This window comes from Rhinolophus sinicus, linkage group LG02 (genome assembly GCF_036562045.2).
Source record: "Rhinolophus sinicus isolate RSC01 linkage group LG02, ASM3656204v1, whole genome shotgun sequence".
Taxonomy (NCBI): Eukaryota; Metazoa; Chordata; class Mammalia; order Chiroptera; family Rhinolophidae; genus Rhinolophus; species Rhinolophus sinicus.
In genome coordinates, this window is record NC_133752.1 from 72,361,090 (window position 1) to 72,377,096 (window position 16,007).

A 16,007-nucleotide genomic window follows, 5' to 3' on the forward strand; every position below is an offset into this window, starting at 1 on the left:
GGCATTAGCATTCTCGGCAATAACACACAAGTAATATGCAGGCTACTTTTAGAACATTAGGTAATTTGTAAGTAAACATTTGTGTTATAAAACTGGTATTTTAAATTCACTTTTACAAAAAACTTTAGGTAATGGAAATAGAATTTGGTCCCTTTTTGAAAACTGTGTGTTGAACAGTTAAATCTCAAACCTCACTTTGTCAAAAATTTACCAGAGTCCACAAAAATTACAGTAATAGCCCACACGCAGCTAACAACTCTTGTTGAGCCATATAAAATGAACTATGGGAAAGCATTGGTAACAAAATGTGCCAGGAAAAAAAAAGCAAATCTTAATTTTATCAACAATACTTCTTCTACTTGAAGAACCAAAAAATGTTTTCAGTGAATCCCACTGAACACTTATACTTTAGGTGATCACCACAGTCATCAACTCCCATTGTCTAAAATGAAGTCAGGGATCAGATCAAGTTAGACCTTGCATGGAATTCCTGGCTAAGGAATTTTGGTTTGATTTGGAATGTGCTACAAGAACAATTTTACAGGCTTAATCAATATATATATAATATATTTTATTATATATATATATATATATATATATATATATATATATATATATATATATATATATAAAGTATACATTATAATATGGATAAAAATAAAATCATGCAAAGGCATGAAAGGTAATTAGGGGAGCTGGGTATTCTGGGAGAAGATGACAATGACCCGCAGTGAAATAGGGTTCGTGGAGACGGGAAGAAATGGTTGGGTTAAATATATATTAAGAAAGAAAAGACAAAGCTTAGTTATTGCTTAGATCCATTGGGCAAAGAAAAGAGGAGATCATGACAATGTGAAGAGGTTTTGGTGGGTAACTAGGTAGATAGATAGTAGGTATTTGCATCATTTGCTCAAATAGGAAATTTGGGAAGATTTATTAGGTAGGATGGAGAAAAAGATGAGTTTAGTTTTGGAAAAAGTTGACTTTGAGACACCTGAGCATATGTGCCACAGGCAGTTAGATATGCATGTCAGAAGCTCAGAATGGTTTGTGACAACTGAAATGTGTCATCAGTATTAGATTAAGAGACTTGCTGCAGGGGTCTTTCAACAAGGAAGAGGAAGAACCAGAAGTCAAATGCAGCTCTGGCTGCAAAATTCTTGGGACTCCCATTCAAAGTGAAGAGATCCTTCTGAAGGAAGCCTGTGGTTTCTTCTATAGGTACAAAATTAGATGTAAAATACTTAAATACAATTAATTTATTCAATAAATAATTACCAAGTGTCTGCTACGTGCATCGTAAAATTCTAACAAATTCCTTTTGTTATTCTCTAAGTGGATTATCCCCAGTGTTACTTTTTTCCTAACAGAAAATATCTTTAAAAATTTTTGAAACAGGGATAAAAGCTGTAAATGCTTCCCATAAACTGACTGAATTTCCTGACAGCATAACTGATGGTGAACTAAAAGTTAACTCTTCTTGGAACATAATTCACTACGTTTGTCTGTGAAAACAGATGCTGATCATTTATAGTTCTCCTTCAGTAGTTTTCCCTTTTACTCTCTGCTTTTTTAAAACAACAAACTCAGAAATTACAAAGAGTGGCAATACAAATTGTGTGGATGAAGGGTGGGGCCATTCAGTCCCAAAATTCCATAAATATTTTTAAATGCTCAGGGCAGAGCAGATAACTCTGCCTGTCACTTTGCACGAGTGAACACCTAGATTTGCACCTTTACAATTCAGTTCAAACAGCCACATTCCTCTTATCAAAAATCAAGTTACAATCTCAGTCATTTAGTTAATTGTTTGTCTTTGGAATTACCAAGTATTATATAATCTGAAAGGAGTGAAAATAAAATGAAGTCCTATTTTCTAGGAAAGACAAAGAAAAAGAAGTGGCAGTCCGGAGTTTCTTTGAGATGAAAGAGGTGGTGAAGAGATGGTGAGACAGTTATAAATAAAAATTCTAAGTCTTCCCAACATCTAAACTTTCTGAGTTTGTTTCCTTTTCTTAAAAAGGAAGGCAACATTAGCACCTATCTTGCAGGAAAATTATATTTGCTAATAATATACGTAAAATGTCTAGCCCTGTGTTTCTCCCTCAGAAAGTGTGATGGTAGTATCTTCCTTTTCTAATAGGATAGATATTTGAAAATTAAATAAGGAAAATGGACATTACTATTATAGTGAATTACAACAAAAACAATAAAATAGCTAACCTATTTTCTTTGGGAATAAGTATCCTTAAAACAACATGTAAGTGTATATTTGAAAAATGCTTATAAATAGAATGACATTCCTCTGAAAGATCAGAAACTTAGCTGAGACTAACAAACTGAGTGGCTTAGAGCCAGTGTAAATTTGAATCAACCTTGTTGTAATGCTCTAATATGACTGGAAAACCAGGCACTAGCAGCCTGTAGCAGTAGAGATTAATTTAGATTTCCTACTTTAGTTGTGGATTTTGCTTATTGGTTTATAGTGTATGAAAAATAAATAGCATGAGCTGCCCTTTTTTGTTGTAGAGTGTTTAAAATAAATTGTTTTGAGGGGTATTTTTATTAATTATTTTTTTCAGTTACAATTGACATTCAATATCATTTTATATTAGTTTCAGGAGTACAGCATAGTGGTTAGACATTTACTATATAATTTATGCAGTTATTCACCCCAATTCGTCTGACACCCACCTGGCACTATACATAGTTGTTGCAACATTCTTGACTACATTCTCTATGCCATACTTCACATCCATGTAACTATTTTGTAACTACCAATTCCTATTTCTTAATCCCTTCACCTTTTTCACTGTACTCCCCAAACCCCCTCCCATCTGGGAACCATCAGTTTGTTCACTGTATCTATGAGTCTGTTTCTGTTTTGTTTGTTCATTATTTTATTCTTTAGATTCCACATATAAATGAGATCATATATTATTTGTCTTTCTCAGTCTGACTTATGTCACTTAACAGAATACCTTCTAGGTCCATCCATGTTGTCGCAAATGGCAAGATTTCATTCCTTTTCATGGCTGAGTAATATTCCATTGTATATGGGTACCACCCTTTCTTTATTTAGTCATCATGATGGGCACTTAGGTTGCTTCCATATCTTGGCTCTTGTAAATAGGGCTGCAATGAACATAAGGGTGCATATATCTTCTAAAGGTAGTGTTTTGGATTTCGTCAAATAAATACCCAGAAGTGGAATTGCTGGGTCATAAGGTAGTTCAATTTTTAATTCTTTCAGGAACCTCCAAACCATTTTTCATTGAGGCTGAACCAATTTGCAATCGCATCAAGAGTGTACAAGGGCTCCCTTTTCTTCACATTTTCACCAATACTTGTTGTTTGTTGATTTCTTGATGACAGTCGTTTTGACAGGTGTGAGTAATATCTCATTGTGGTTTTAATTTATATTTCTCTGATGATTAGTGACATTAAGCATCTTTTCATATATCTGTTGGCCATCTGTATGTCCTCTTTTGAGAAATGTCTATTCAGGTCCACTGCCCATTTTGTAATCAAATTGTTTGCGGTTTTTTTGGTGTTGTATAAGTTCGTCATACATTTTGGATATTAAAACCTTATCAGTTGTATCATTAGTGAATATCTTCTCCCATTCAAGTAGGCTCTCTTTTCATTTTGTTGACAGTTTCTTTTGCTGTGCATAAAGTTTTTAGTTTGATGAAGTCCCATTTGTTTATTTTTTCCTTTGGTTTCCCTTGTTTGAGAAGATAGGTCAGAAAAAATATTATGAAGAGCAATCTCTGAGCGTTTACTACCTGTGTGTTCTTCTAGGAGTTTTATGGTTTCGAGTCTTACATTTAAGTCTTTAATCCATTTTGAGTTTATTCTTGTATGTGGTATATATGGTATAAGAAGGTGATCCAGTTTCTTTTTTCTTTTTCTTTTCTTTCTTTTTCTTTGGGTCTATCTGTCCAGTTTTCCCAACCATTTATTGAATAGACTGTCTTTAACCCACTGTATGTTCTTTGCCTCCTTTGTCATAGATTAAATACCATATAGGCATGCGTTTGTACCTGGGCTCTCAGTTCTCTTCCAGTGATTATGTGTCTCTGTTTTTATGCCAGTGCCATGCTGTTTGATTACTGTAGCTTTGTATATAGTTTAATATCAGGCAGTGTAATGCCTCAAGCTTTGTTCTTCTTTCTGAAGATTGCTTTGGCGATTCAGGGTCTTCTGTGGTTCCATATAAGTTTTAAGATGACTTGTTCTAGTTCTGTGAAAAATGCCATTGGTGTATTGATAAGGATTGCATTAAATCAGTAGATTGTTTTGAGTAGTGTGGACACGTTAATGATGTTAATTCTTCCTATCCAGGAGTATGGTATACGCGTATGCTTCCATAGGTTTTTTTATCTCTTTCAATTTCTTTCTTCGTTGTTCTATAGTTTTCCAAGTATGTGTCTTTTACCTCCTTGGTTAAATTTATTTCTAAGTTTGTTTGTTTGTTTTTCATACAATTGTAAATGGGTTTGTTTTCTTAATTTGTCTTTCTGACAGTTCATTATTAGTGTAGAAAAAGGCAAGCAATTTCTGAATATGAATTCATTTATCAGTTCTAGTCATTTTCTGGTGGAATCTTTTGGGCTCTCTATATGGAGTATAATATCATCTGAAAATACAGTTTTACTTTGACCGTTCCAATTTGGATGCCTTTTATTTTCCCTTGTCGATTGCTATGGCTGGGACTTCCAGTACTATTAAGATGTTGGACAAAATTGGTGAAATTGGGCATCCCTGTCTTCTTCCTGATCTTAAGCAGAATGCTTTTAGCTTGTGCCCTTTGTTTATGATGCTAGCTCTGGGTGTGTTGTATATGGCCTTTATTAGGTTGAGATATGTTCCCTTTATTCCCACTTTGCTGGCAGTTTTTATCATAAATGGATGCTGGATTTTGTCAAAAGTGTTTTTCTGCATCTATTGATATGATTGTATGATTTTTATCTTTCATTTGCTTATGTAGTGTGTTACATTAATTGATTTGTATATAATGAACCAAACTTTAAAGAATACATGTGCTTGATCATGGTGTATGATCTTTTTAACGTTTTGCTGAATTTGGTTTGCTAATATTTTCCAGAGGATATTTGCATCTATGTTCATCAGGGATATTGGCCTATAGTTTTCTTTTTCTGTAATGTTGTTTTTGTTTTTTTCTGGTTTTGGAATCAGGGTAATGGTGGCCTCGTAAAATGTGCTTAGGAACTTTTCCTACTTTTGAATTTTTTGGAATAGTTTTAGAAGGATAGTGTTAATTCTTCTTTGAATGTTTGGTAAAATGCACCTGTGAAGGCATCTGGTCCAGGACTTTTGTTTCTTGGGAGTTTTTGATTACTGATTAGGTTTCATTAGTAGTAACCAGTCAGTTCAGATTTTGTTTCTTCTTGATTCAGTCTTGGAACATTGTATGTTTCTAGGAATTTATCCATTTCTTTCAGATTGTCCAATTTGTTGGCATGTAATTGTTCATAATATTTTCTCATAATCCTTTGTATTTCAGTGGTGTTCATTGTACTTGTCTTTCATTTATTTGGGTCTTCTCTCTTTTTTTCTTGAGTCTGGTTAAAAGTTCATCAATTTTGTTTATCTTTCCTATAAACCAGCTCTTTGTTTTATTGATCTTTTGTATTTTTTTAGACTCTATTTTGTTTATTTCTAATCTTTATTATTTTTTCCTATACTCACTATGAACTAGTATGAAGTAGGCCTGTATTGCTATAAATTTCCCTCTTAACACTGCTTTCTCTGTGGCCTGTAGATTTTGGGTCATTCTGTTTTGATTTTCATTTGATTCAAGGTATCTTTTGATGTCTTCCTTGATCTCATTGTTGACCTATTCAGTATTTAGTAGCGTGTTATTAGACCTCCATGTGTTTGTGTGTCTTTCATTTTTTGTTTCTTGTAATTGATTTGTATCCTCACCCCTGTGGCCAGAGAAGACACTTGATAAGATTTCAGTCTTCTTAAATTTATTGAGACTTGTTTTCTGGCCTCATGTGTGGTCTATCTTGCAAAAAGTTCCCCATGCACTTGAAAATAATGTATATTATGGTACTTTGGGGTGAAATGCTCTAAAAATATCAATTAAATCTATCTAGTCTGGTGTATCATTTAAGGCCACTGTTTTCTTGTTGATTTTCTTTCTGGAAGATCTGTCTATTGGTGTCAGTGGGGTGTTAAAGTCCCCCATTGTGATTGTGTTACTGTAAATCTCTCACTTTACGGTGCTCAATATTTGCTTTATATATTTAAGTGCTGCTATGTTGGGTACGTAAATATTTACAAGACTTATATCCTCTTGTAGGATTGATCCCTTTATCATTATGTAATGTCCCTCTTCGTCTGTTATTATAGCCTTTGTTTTAAAGTCTATTTTGTCTTATATAAGTATTGCTACCCCAGTTTTATGTTTGTTTCCATTCTTATGAAATATCTTTTCCCATCCATTTACTTTCAGTCTGTGTCTTTCGATCTGAAGTGGATCTCCCATGGACAGCCTATGTATGGGTCTTGTTTTCTAATCCAATCAGCTATCCTATGTCTTTTGATTGGAGCATTTAATCCATATACATTTAAAGTGATTGTTGATAGATACATAGTTATTGCCATTTTATTATTTATCATTATGTTTTTGACCCCTTCTTCTTCTTAAACAAGTCCGTTTAACATTTCCTATAATGCCAGTTTTCTGGTGATGAATTCCTTTAGCTTTTCCTTGTCTAGGAATTTCTTTATCTCTCCTTCAATTTTAAATGATATCCTTGCTGGGTAGAGTAGACATGGTTGTAGGTCCTTGCTTTTCATCACATTGAATATTTTGTGCCAATCCCCTTTTGCCTGCAACGTTTCTGTTGAGAAATTAGCTGACAATCTTATGGGAGCTCCCTTGTAAGTAACTAGTTGCCTTTCTCTTGCTACTTTTAGAATTCTCTCTTTGTCTTTAATCCTTGCCATTTTAATTATACTGTGTCTTAGTGTGGGCCTGTTTGGGTTCATCTTGTTTGGGACTCTCTGCACTTCCTGGGTTTGTATGTCTATTTCCTTCCCCAGATTAGGAAAGTTTTCAGTCATTACTACTTCAAATACATTCTCAATACCTTGTAAAATAAATTATTTCTGAGATTCCTTTTCTGATCTCTGAAACATAAACAACTAACTATGTTGGTCTAGCAAAGTGTGAACATAAGGGTTGTGCCTTCAAAAATCTCTACAATTTCCTGTATCCTGTCTGAACTGACTGAAAGTTAATTTACTCTGAAGGTGGCATTTTAAACCCACTTCTAGGAAGATAAACATTAAAAGTTTACTTTCCAAGCTTTCCAAGTACTTAAATCATGCTGACTTTTCCTCAATTGGTGCCTTGTTCCCATGCTTAATTTATTTCTCCCACAAATCTAAACATTTATAGTATCTCTGGAACAGTCATACAACACAGTTTTGCAAGTTTAAAAATCATCCAGATTTTTCTTTCCCACTCTGACAGCTCCCAAAGTACCTGGTCCCATGGCAGGAATGAGAGCACACTGAGACATGAACACCACTTAATCAGCCTGATTCTGCTGAGAGCAGAGTATTTGAGATGCAGAAGCTTTTTAAGTCAGTAGAGTAACGTTTAATGCACAAGAAGAGATACTGGGGTAATTTACACCCCTTTATCAAAGTAAAACGTTCCTCAGTGATTCTTATGAACATGTAATGGAGATGTACTCTACTGCATTCTGTAAAACTTGACTAAACTCGGTTAGAAAATCAGTGTGAGTTAAAAAAAAAAAAAAAGAGGTGGAGTAATTTTTAAAAGAAATACTGATATATTTTAAATATATGCGACACTATAACCTAATTGCTAACAATGTGTTTCTGAATAACAGTCTTGTTTTACTTATTTTGCATAATGTAAATTCCTTTTTAGTTAGTAATATCATTATTTATATGTAGCTTACAGGTATTTATGGTATTCTTACTAGGCATTTGCTAACTTAGAAGGTCTCTTCTCATAGATCTTAGAATCCAGTTTAAGAAACAAGGCCAGATGATACAAAATAATTAATACAGGAAAATCTTTAAAGAAAGTGAGTTCTCTTACATAGGTTAAACAACATCTGAATTCTTAATTATGCTACATATTTGCTCAGAATAGTACTTCTTTGAGAAAAAAAAACACAGAGAATAAATGTTAGAGTTCAATCCGAGTTCATTTGAATGATGAAAGTTAGCAGCTCCCTTATTTAGGCTTTCTCCAGCATTTTCTTCAAATATCAATTATAATCAATGAAATTTTATGTTAGTTGTATTCTGTGATCTCCTTAAAGCCCCTTAAACTATCCTCAGATGCAGGGGTAGATACAGTGACTGGCATATATGAGATCTTTGGTAAAGAAAAAAATGAACAATTTATTTAATGAATGCTTTATTTGCCCCCTTTCCTTCTTATTTCATATACTATATGGTACATTAAAATCTACTTGAGAAGTCTAGAAATGTTGGGAATGTGATCAAGTCATTTAAACTATGTTTGTCATATCCTCATTTGCTATTTCCAGAGCCACAATTCTGTAATCCATCCCAGTAATTTCAATTGGCAGACAGTTATTTTGTACCTTCTCTAAGTAATAATTCATTTACTTGATTCACATGCATAGGCTAGCTAATACTTCTGATATGACAATGATCCTGATATTGAGAGCATCTTACTTCCTTTATCATTTTCCAGAAGGACAAAGAAAGATTATCTCTGAAGTTCATTGTCTGCAATGATTTTTTTTTTTCTAATGACATTCTAGACCACCTCATGGGAATAGAAGCAATTGGCTAGGACTCCAAAATTTGCATGAAGCCCTAAAATATTTTAAATCTACCTTGTTTGCTGAAAAGAGAATCCCAAGAAAAACATGTAAATTCTAAAGCCATTCCTGGGCCTTAATAACTTCAAATTTTAGAGAATTCCCACCGTGAGGACCTTATGTTTGCGTGTTTTCCATGTGCAAGTTTCCATGGTGGACTCAAGTTAGAATGCCTTATATTTTTAAGAATCACTTCTATCTCTGATACTTATATTGAAGAAACCCAAGAGCTTCTGGTGAGCAATGAGGGGATTAGCTGATCATATATGGCTCAATTACACACTATATGATGACAAAGGAAAAATATTCATTGAATCAGTGCCCTCCTGTCTAGATCAAAGACCATCACTTCACTGAGAGATGCTGGCTTATATTATCGTATGGAGATTGTAAATGTGTGACTATAGTGTATATAAACATTATGATATCAGGGAAAATAGAGACCAAGGAAAATTGGCATAAATAGAAAAAATATTTTCTTGATCTCAATTCACTATTTTTATGGAGAACATGTAAACAATTAACTCAAGATCTTAATTAAGGGAATAGATCCTTGACTAATAAATCCTCTGCTAATGGTAAGGAAACTTAGGAAATCTAAAACTCATTTTGCCTGGGTATGAATTCATTTTATCTGCCTTTCTTGTTACCATTATGGAAGACTAATAGTATTTCCCATTTTCCTAGCCTTTTCGGGGAGGAAAGAACGTAGTATCAATTCCCATACAAACAGAATGACAAAAGAGCACATTTTTGTGCAATGAAACATAATGTTTTCACCCTTTTTTGTGGTGGGACTCCGTTATGACTGTTTCATTGAATCCAATAGTGAATACTTTTGGTACTTAGCTAATTAACTCTTTCCAGTAAGAAGTCTGACTTCAACTCAATAACAAATACATAAGATTTCTAGTTATACAGCTTTTAAAATTAATGTTGAATTTCTTCAGCCCAGTTGTTACTGTTTCCAAGGTTGTCACAGGGAGCTTTTTCTGCTTTACAGTTCCTAGAGTTCATCATTCCTTCTTACAATTGTTCATTGCATTCAAACCCCTACGAGGCATTGTATTTTTTCCCGTCACTAGGGATAGAGCAGTGAACAGTGACACTTTTCATTTTAATGTTGGCCAACAGTTAAGAAATCTAAGGTTTTAGTCCACCAATTAGCTGCCTACAGCTTTAGGTGTATAGTGAAGTAAAGCCAAATCAATGAGTTGTTATTAAACACTTATGTTTTCTGTGGCAAATTGCCAGGATTATTCCAGTTTAAAAGTTCTGGCAAATCTGAGGGTAGATGAAGCAGGTATTGCTGTCCCTCTGCTCATGGTGGTTTCACTATTTTACAGAACCTACCAGGAATATTCAGCATCTGAGAAAGGATCCATAACTTCCATTCCCTGGGAAATCTTGAAACCTATCTTATCTCAGCTCCTAAACCCATAGACTGCAACCCAGGGATCTCTAACACCCTAGAACAAATGGAGCAAAAAGTGGTACATTCCCTTTGTTAAAAGCAATAATAAACTGGGATAGCTTTGACCACTAGAGGACAAGGACATTGACATATTCTTGATTATTCATAGGCAGTATAAAATTTATATTACATAAGGCTAAGAAGGCACTTTCAAACTTGTAGCAAAAGTCCGTTTTCCTTTCTAGTACATCAAAGAAAGTTTTGTTTAATTGCAAACAAGTACACACGTACATTCTTCTCTAAAATGTCTATGTTGAGAAATTCTGGAAGCTCAGGGGTACATTCTTGACCTTAAGGGATCACATCAGAAATACCAACACCTACAATATCCCACCAAAAAAAAAAAGAAAAAAAAGACAATAGGATCCAGATCAGGAGTCTGCAAACCTTTGCTGTAAAAGCTCACAGTGTAACTATTTTAGGCTTTGCAGGCAGCAGGGTTTCTGTCACATTACTCATCTCTGCCTTTGGAGAGTGAAAGCAGCCACAGATAGTGTTTGGAAATAAGCATGCCTATGACATGCTGTGACATGCTTGTGCCAGGCAGCTGGCCACATTTGGCTCACAGGCCATAGTTCACCAATCCCTGATCTAGATAGGTCTGTATTCTGGGTAAAGGTAACATTTGTCATATTTATTTCGGTTCTCACTTCTATTTTATGTCCTATCACATAATGAAATAAACGCAAGTATGTACTTTAAATAGTGAAGGAAATACAATTTTCTGTGTATCACCAGGTATGATTTATAATAAAGGATATCCTCAGAAACCTCATGTTTACCCATTTAAGTGCTGTTAGTTTCTACATTGATAAACTTTTGACCCTTTTTCTATACTGTAGATCATTAGCCCTTGCCTTATATTATACTAAGTTCAATTGAATTTTTTCTTACTGTTTTTGCCAAAGATATTCTTTTTTTTAGCTTAACAAAAGGTCTTATTGGTCAGTTGGGTAAGTGTGTAGAGATATTTTTAGGAGGCATATACTCTACATCAGTTGGCCTCAGTCTGCAGGGATTTTCCATTTGATATTGTCATCACCACCACCTTTGATACCAGCTATCCACAGCAATGTGTCTCTAGTAACCCCTTTTCTTATGTCCGTACTTCCTCCGACTGTAACCCCACGAATGAAATCTGCTCTCTACTGAAGAACTAAATTCTGATTGAAAGACCCAGATAACCTAGTTTCTGGTATCAAATAAGTCATCATACAGCCAAAATTAAGTCCCTGGCCTTTGAAGGAGGGCTGCATTTCTCTTCTGGGGGCATAAACTTTATAAATGCTATTTTCCATATACGCAAAAGTTTGGGTTTTGGCTAGGTTTCAAAACATTTAGGTTACTGGTAGTCCGATTAACAGGTAAATAAGATATTTTCCTAGTGTGCTAATACCTCTTTATTTTCCAATTTGTTTATTTGGTAAAACTAATATATTGTTTTCCTTTACTGATTTTGCTACTTAAAATTTACTCCATATCTTGCTTATCTCTGACCAATTTTGTTTTACACAGTGGATCTCAACCCTGGGACACATAAGAATCATCTAGGGAAGCATTTGAAAAACGCCAAAACCTAGATCCCACCCTGTAGAGTTTTCTAGTCATTTGGTTTGGGAGCTAGAGGACAGGCAATAGTCATTTTCTGTTTTGTTTTTCATTTTAAGATTCCCTGGTGATTCTCAAGTTAATCAAGGCCTAAGAACAACTGATTTTCTATATCCAATTTCTTTTAGGAGTCTGTATAAAGGATTCAATCTGTAGTAGTTTGTATTGGTACTCCTCTTTCTATTTGTGGCATAGAAATTTCACACATAATAGATATGAGGCAATCTAAGAACTCTCTCTTTTTGAACAATTCCCTGCAAGTTCATCTAAGTGGCTGCATTTCAACATATATCCTTTTTGGAGATGATCTCATCATGTGGAAAATGTAGTAAGGATTGAGCCATCAGTGTTGAGATCTTTTATTTCCTTTTCTTTCTGAGACTACTGTGTCTTAAATAACTGTTTCTGATAACTGTGAAGCATGTGCATGTTATTGTCTTTCTCACGTAGCACCAGAAGAAGGGTCCATGACCCATTCCAGCCTGAATGCGCCACTGCCAAGTTCAGCCAGAGGGGTGTTCAGGGTCACCCCTATGGTAGATACTGAAGGTCCTCCCCACTGTGACCTCACCTCAAAGATAATTCATAGCCTGTGGTCTCCACATAAAGAGCAACAATACAAGTAATAGTCCTTTTTTTTTTCTTTCTTTCTGTTCTAGGGATAACTGCTCATGATTACTCCCATATATTTCTTGTATTTCCCCTATACTGTTGGCGTGACATTGACACTAGTATTATTTTAAAAAACAGACTAAAAGAGTCATTGGCAAGCATTGTCTATAAATCATTCAGTAGGATGATATTCTCTTGGTTGTTTTTCATTGTTGTGTGTAATCTTTTTAATTTCTTTTTTCTTTTCTTTCTTTTCTTTTTTTATTTTATTTTTTTTAAGAAAGAGCATGAATCTGTTAACAAATTTTGAGTCTCAATCAACTAGCAAAAACTTTGTTTAGGGTTGCTAAAAGACTGTAATATGATTTTTTGAACTAGATGATAATAAAGTTGTAGATAAGATGTTTTAACCTGTCTTTTAATATCTGTTAGTTAGATGACGATGTTCGATATTAAGTTTGTAAATTTAATTTTAAATGCTGTTTTAATGGGGTTGAAAATAGCAGCTACTGTATGTACGTAGCTAACTGAATTTGTTCAGTGTTTTAACCTGTATTTGTTAAAAAAGGAAACACACACACACACACATAAAGTCCCATGTGTAAGCTTCTCTAAATAGGAAACCACAATTTGTCAAATATATTTGCCATAATTTTTAAATAAAGCTGAAAACTTTTGTAGAAACTAAATTTGGAACTACTTGTTTTCTAGGTTTAAATGCCTGCTTTATTTCTTCTTCAAGAGATGCCTAAAATGTTTTCTATTTAAAAATTACAAAAATGAACCCAAGCCTCTTTTAAGATATATGTATAATACTTTAAAAATGTATTAATAACTTATGGTTGTTAAATAATTTAAAAGTTAACAAACTAAACTGTTACATGAATCATGGTTAGTAAACACTAATGTATAATACATTAATGGAAAAAAATGGATTTAGAATAATAAATGGATTTTAAACTATCCTCTAAGCTTTATCTTGCTAAACACAAATTCTGATTGTCTTGTTTGCATTAGCATGTCTCTCGTGAGAAAGAGTAATGAGTATAAAGAGGTAAGGTTACCGCTTATCACTGTCTAAATGCCTAGTTCTTCAACCTTTGAGTTTCCCTACACATTAAATATCCCATCCAACATGTAAGCATCGCGTAGATTCACTTTATTGTTTTCAATCAAAGGAGTGCATGGCTTCATTTGCATAGTTTATAACAATTTGTTTTGACAAACAAATCATCAGGCCAGTTGTTGCTATTCAAACTCAGAAACTTTATTTGTAATTTTCAGTGCTAAATATCACCGCCCTTGAAGGTAGTTTAGAGGACTGATATTTCTTTTGAGACTATCAAACTTGATGGCTGATGATTATTAAGGAAATATGTCGCAGGACTCAAAGGACAACTAAACATTAAACAGGTAACACTAATAGTAACTCTGTAATTTTGCCTATGCAACAGTAATGTTAAATATTCTCAGTTATTAAGTTCCTGATAGTTAAAAGTGTAAACCTACAAAAACATAACAAATAGGTCTGTAGGTTATTAAAACAACCAATTAACAGTAACTAGAGGCACCAAAATTATTTTACAATATATAACCCTCTAGGTACTAAACAGAACTAAATTAACAATAACAGTAATGCAACTCTTACTAACATCAAACGTAAGCTAAATTTTGATGGAAAAAAAGAACGTGAAAGACTGAATGGTAGGGATGAATGCCAAAACTGCTAATCTTTTAAATACAGGTTTTTTGTTTATGGTGGCTTTTGTCAATGTGATTGGTTTACTTTTTTGCTGCGAATTAGCTTAGGCATATTGCTGTTCAGTTTTTACAGCTGGAGTTGCATGGTAATAGTTTTATGAAGTGTGTGTGTCTGTCATCGATTAAAATTGTTGTGTTATTTGCCTTTCACAAAATGCCATTGAGTTACATTTAATTTCTTTGTTTTTATTCTTTCTCACTATTTCAGGTATACACAAACAAAGAGCATGTAATTGAATAGCAGAAGTGATGGGCTAAGAAGGATAAAAGTAAGCTTATTTTTTTATTTTCTCTAAAATAGGTAATCTTTACCAAAAGGAACCCATGGCAGTGAGCAACATCAAATGCCACACTTGTTGAAACACTGAAACGTTTAGATTGTTGTCAAGGAACTGAGTTATTTTTATCTTCTCTGAAATAAAGTGATCTGACTTGGTGTTCACCTGGCAAGGCTTTCTGAGCTTGTTCAGAAGCTTGTCAAGTGAAACATGAATTAGTAGTTAATATCCAACCCTTTTCTTTGCTATGAACTATTACATATCTCCTTAACTATACAAAGAAAGAATACAAAAACTTTTGCTCTGCAGATATAAGGAAATCACAATTGTTGGCTGAGATGGAGGGATGGGAAAGGAGAACCCATAACCAACCACTCACCTTCCCCTTGTCACCTACCCCTTGTTAATGTTTATTAACATTAACTTTTACTTAGTCAAATAAAGTAACTAAACTTACCATTATTTTCCCTCTTTATCCCACTGGATTTATCAATAAACTCCTTGTTTCTCATCTGCCATTCTATTTGATTCAGCAAATATTCACTGAACACAAAGCACTATTGGAAATTGAGAGGTGATTTCTGTACACAAGGTGTTGAAAACTGTAGCCAATAGAACTCACACTGAAAACAATGCAAAGGCGGTTACAAAATCCACAGACTGACCTGACATACGGAGAATTGAAATGGCTTTGCCATGATATTTGAAACAGGGGAAAACCCAAGTCTTCTCCTTCTGAGCCTGGTGCTCTTTCTACTACACAAATATCCAAATATCCACAACACAGTGTAGCCTTAAAAGAGTGCCACAGGAGTGGTAGGAGAGAGTCCTGAGGCGCGGAAGTAGGGCAGAGACTGAGGGGACCATGGGATGAAAGGGAGAACCTGTTTGTTGAGGAGAAAGCGAGTGCCACTTGGTGAAGGGAACAGGATGCATCAATTTATGGGGTCCCGAAAGTTCAGGAAAACTTTGAAAGGAATGGAGGTCAATGGAACCTGATGGCCAGATTCATGAAGGCACAGAGCGGAAGCCAAGCCTGAAGAGGTGGGGTCCAGTCAGGTAGGTCCTGGCTGCCCCCAAGTACTGTGTTCAATTGTTCAGATTTTTATTGGAAAAATAAAAGGAAGCTGCTGTAGGTCTGAAGTAAAGAATCAGAACTATTCCTCTAAGGAAATCACCCCAAGTAACCAATGCAAACCTCACATTTAGTCAACTTTATAGTCACTCATGCCTCTTCATCTGAGATAGCTTTCCTAAAATCAAAATCGTTAAAAAAACAACAACTGTTTAATACTGTATGTGCCTCAATCAAGTCCCTTTGTTAAGCTGCAAAATCAAAGACCAAAAGTTAGAGAAATTTTGTTTATCAGTAACATTCCATATTTCGTTTGACTCTTTAAAAAA

At 34.4% G+C, this 16,007-nt stretch overlaps 1 long non-coding RNA gene across 2 annotated transcripts in view; it reads left to right on the forward strand.

The window, feature by feature from the left end:
• The window catches only part of LOC141568326 (uncharacterized), a 74,338-nt gene that overhangs the window by 43,937 nt on the left and 14,394 nt on the right, over positions 1-16,007 (forward strand). Inside the window, exons 2-3 of one of the 2 annotated variants that reach the window (XR_012491454.1) lie at positions 12,403-12,574; positions 14,534-14,594. This is a non-coding gene — a long non-coding RNA (uncharacterized LOC141568326). The remainder of the gene's footprint in view (positions 1-12,402; positions 12,575-14,533; positions 14,595-16,007) is intronic. The other variant, XR_012491455.1, reaches the window with a different exon arrangement.